Genomic DNA, 4,335 nt, shown 5'->3' with positions numbered 1-4,335 from the left:
GAATGTCCTGAAGAAGAAAGAAACCACTGGTGTACTAAGTAACAGACATCGAATGGGTAGACCATTACATCATTGATGATGTAACACATGATGGCAGCAGCAAAATGATCTGCCAATTTAAAGAAAGATGCAACCAAACTGATTGAGAGATCCTTCATCATGCAGCAAGATAATGACCCAAAACACACTGCAAACACATCAAAGGAGTTCATCAGGGGCAAGAAGTGGAAGGTTTTAGACTGGCCAAGTCAATCTCCAGACTTAAACCCTACAGAGCCTTTTACCTGCTAAAGAAGAGACTGAAGGGAGTAACCCCCCAAAATAAACATCTGAAAGAGGCTGCGGTGAAAGCCTGGAAAAGCATCACTGAAGAAGAATGCAAAAGTTTGGTGATGTCAATGAGGTTGATGCAGTTATTGCAAGCAAAGGATTTGCAAATAAATATTAAGTCTTATACACTTTAGTCTATTTTAAGTCTATCTGATCCATTACTTTTGCTCACATAAGAATTTGGTGTTCCATTACAAATAATGCTATCTTCTAAGTTGTGTATCAGATCCGGATGTAAATACCTGGAAATAAAAGTTGAAATGTTGATCTCTTGTCTCATATTCATCTTTTGGTGTCAAACCCAAATGTTTTCAGTCTACGGCAAAAATAAAGGAATTGGCCTCACTGTTCCAATACTTTTGGAGGGGAGTGTATGTGCAGTGCTGCAACAAACTGAGCCAACACAGTGTCAGCTCACCACTGAGGTACAACATGCTGCCATAAATTCTGTCCTGATGTGTTAATGATAGTAGTTCTGTCGGACATTTAATGTGCTGGATTGGATTTATATGGATTTATGGTATGCTTGTCTGATCTTTTTAGTTCTACAACTTTATGACACAGAGCTTCAGTTGGTCAGGCTAACTCAAGCCAAGCTTTTCAAAACAAGCCCTGCTTTTCTGAGCCTTGTTTTGGTACGCCTCCAGAAAACCTCAGTTGGGTAAATTTAATTGAAAATGACCCCTGTTGTGTAGACAAACACACAGACTCAAACATGCGCACACACGTGTTTAAGCTCCATGTAGCCCCATGTTGAGTGTTGGATCAGAAGCTGGTAGAGGACCGTACGTTCTCTGATCTACATCTTACTCACTACAGCAGGCTGTAGGAGCTGGGTGTGCTAACTAATGCATGCTCCAGTTATTACACCTTGTCAGTGCGCCGCAGGTGCATTTATGTGTCAGCAGCGCTGCCTACTGTGTTTTTCCCACCAAGATGCTTATTAATGCTCTGTCACTTTCTAGTTCACTGTCTGTCCTACATTCTGCTTCATGTGGATGTAGAGCGCCAGCTAGCAGATCAGCTGAGTAGTTAGCAGATCAGCTGAGTAGTTTAGCAGATCAGCTGGGTAGTTTAGCAGATCAGCTGGGTAGTTTAGCAGATCAGCCGGGTAGTTAGCAGATCAGCTGGGTAGTTTAGCAGATCAGCTGGGTAGTTAGCAGATCAGCTGAGTAGTTTAGCAGATCAGCTGGGTAGTACTTAGAGTAAAGGTCCCATGGAGCTACCAGCCATCCCCAGATAAAAAGTACATTTTAATTTCAGTATATCACAATCCAAAGAGGATCTGATGTGTTGTTGTGATTCATTCACCTGTTGTGACTGTCTCCTTCTTTCCTTCGGCACTTTTATAATCCCCTCCTCCTCCACTGACACTGTGTTTACACAGCATTTGTAGCATGAACAGCACATGAGAAGAGCAGCAGCAGCTTAGTGCTCCATCTGTATCTAGTGATGTGTTGTAGATCACCTGCTCAATACACAATCAGAGTAGTTACATGCATAAAACACAGGAGAATAAAAAAGCATGAAAATGCACATTGATTCATGTGTGCAGGTAAATGGCGTGAGTGAAACAAGCCACTATGCAGCTGTGTAGACAGCTGGATTGATTAAAACAGGAGCATATTTGATTTGAAACACTTCCTGTGTAGTTGGGGCTGGTCACCTGAAAATACAGGAGGAGCCAAAAGTTCTTGGTACAAGATATATTTCCTTTATTTCCATATTTTTGATAACAGTGATCTTTGACTATTGTGACTAATACGTGCTGTGAACACTTGATATTAGATCTGAACAATTAATCAAAATATTTTTACAATATGATGATGTGCAATATCACATCATCATCATCATTTGTATGTGTTTCAGTGAAAATTAAATGAAAAAAATGATCATTCTAACTGAAATAGTGACTCATCTAGTTAGCTCTGGCCTGACCTGATCCAAGTGGCTGCCCCACCGCTCCCCCCTCTTTAGCCATAACCATTGTGCTACAAATCTTAAGGCATTCCTGACCTGTGATCCCAGGAGTTTTAAGTGTCCAGGGATCTTCTCCTCTCACGTCCACTGGCAGACATATATGATAATCACAAAGATGAAAATAATAATGAAATGAGCAGTGTGATGAGTTGGCAATGGTGGGAGAGAATATGTTATGGCTATACACTATGACTATACAGCTTATGATACTACGTCTACGAATTAGGTTTGATGATTAAATATTGCTATATTTCGACATCAACCCCATCATGAGTGTTAAGACCGGCCTACTGTGAGTTGTGCTGTAGCTGAAGACCCTTGGCTGTAACCCAGGTGGCTGTGGTTGCCGTGGTAACCCTGGAGACGCGGGGTCTAGGTGGATTCTCCTGGAGGCCGTGTCCCGTTATCACGATGACGGATTCTGCCGGTGTCTCAGCGGTTCAGCTCTGGTGGAGTTTGCCAGGAGACTTTCTGTCTCGGGAACTCTTGATTTCTGCTCGGCTTCTCTGCAGGCGGTCATGCAGATGTTATCTGCTGGCGTCTCTTGCTGGTTAATGCGAAATAAACTCTAAGTGCTTAACTTTGGCTGGATAACTACAGGAGACTGGTGTTGGCCAGATGACTACTGTCAAAATCCTTCAAAAAATGTGATAACAATTAAAAAGTTACAAAATTACTCTGAAGCACTTCTGTTGTTTTGGTTCAGTTGGTTTTGACTTGGCTTATAAAATAAAAGATCATGCATGTAGACAAAAAGGATGTTACTTGGAGCCTGTGGCAAAGAAAGAATAAAGGATACGGACGAAACGATAAAGTGCAAAATGGCAAAAAGCAAGGCTAAGAGCTGATGACATAGAGCCAATAACTTAGAACCAAATAACTAAGAGCCATGTCTAAAAGCTAGGAAATAAGAGCAATGTGTGAATTGATCACAACTGTTTTATCCCCTGGGGGCTGGCGCATGTTTCAAGGGCGTCACTCGTCTTCTCCTGTGTTTCAACTTGGAACTTTTGAATTATTCAATTCTAGAGTTTACCTATAAACTCACATATATGTCTTCCACTATGACCATAAAATGGAACCATCACATGCTTTATAGAACATGCTTTATAGAACAGTTAGATATTTCATTTTATATTATTCCTCAGATCTGTGTCTGTGAAGAGTGTTCTTCTGGTCACTGCTCAGGATTGGAATGTTGGTTTTATGACTCTTATATTGAGAGGGACAGAGTGAAAGGGCAAAAGACTAGTTTGTGTGTGTGTGTGTATTCAAGCATGGCACAGAGAGGACAGGATTCACACATTAGTCATAATCAGTCCTTTTGATGTTACTTTTCTATATAATTAACAAGCAAATATCAATAGACAGGGTCTTATTGTTACAAACTGGAGATTTTGCCTATGCTCTCCAGTTTGCCTGGTCCAACCCTTACAGGGTCGTCGGAACCGGGCTCTTCCCTCTACCCTAACCAAACAACCCCAAACGAAACCCTTAACAACAGAAATAAAACTGCAAACACTGAACCACTGGACCCACCAGAAAAGGGTAAAGGAAAATACAACGAAAAGCTACATTTGGTCACTCTTCTGCTGCTGCTGCTGCTGCTGCTGCTGCTTCTGCTGCTGCTGCTGCTGCTGCTGCTGCTGCTGCTGCTGCTGCTGCTGCTGCTGCTGCTGCTGTTGCTGCTGCTGCTGCTGCTGCTGCCGCTGCCGCCGCCGCCGCTGCCGCTGCTGCCTCTGCTGCTGCCGCTGCTGCTTCTGCCGCTGCTGCTGCTGCTGCTGCTGCTTCTGCTGCTGCTGTTGCTGCTGCTGCTGCTGCTTCTGCTGCTGCTGCTTCTGCTGCTGCTGCTGCTGCTGATGCTGCTGCTGCTGATGCTGCTGTCAGGCCAGGAATGAAAAGAGACAAAACTAGAGTCCTCTCCCTGTCTTTATTGGCTCCTCAATCAACCTGAGCAGCATCACCTGGAGAGAGGAAAAACACAGACCATGAGTCAGTGACATTGGAGGATCACATGATCAGAAG

General features: G+C 43.2%; 1 protein-coding gene across 1 annotated transcript in view; it reads left to right on the top strand.

The window, feature by feature from the left end:
• The window catches only part of adamtsl3 (ADAMTS-like 3), a 196,309-nt gene that overhangs the window by 379 nt on the left and 191,595 nt on the right, over window positions 1–4,335 (top strand). The window lies entirely within an intron of this gene.

Source organism: Seriola lalandi, unplaced genomic scaffold, assembly GCF_002814215.2.
Source record: "Seriola lalandi dorsalis isolate HSWRI2012SDOR001 ecotype SW California unplaced genomic scaffold, Sedor1 jcf7180002054784, whole genome shotgun sequence".
Taxonomy (NCBI): Eukaryota; Metazoa; Chordata; class Actinopteri; order Carangiformes; family Carangidae; genus Seriola; species Seriola lalandi.
Note: the sequence above shows the minus strand (reverse complement) of the source record. Positions and strands in the feature narration are given on the sequence as shown.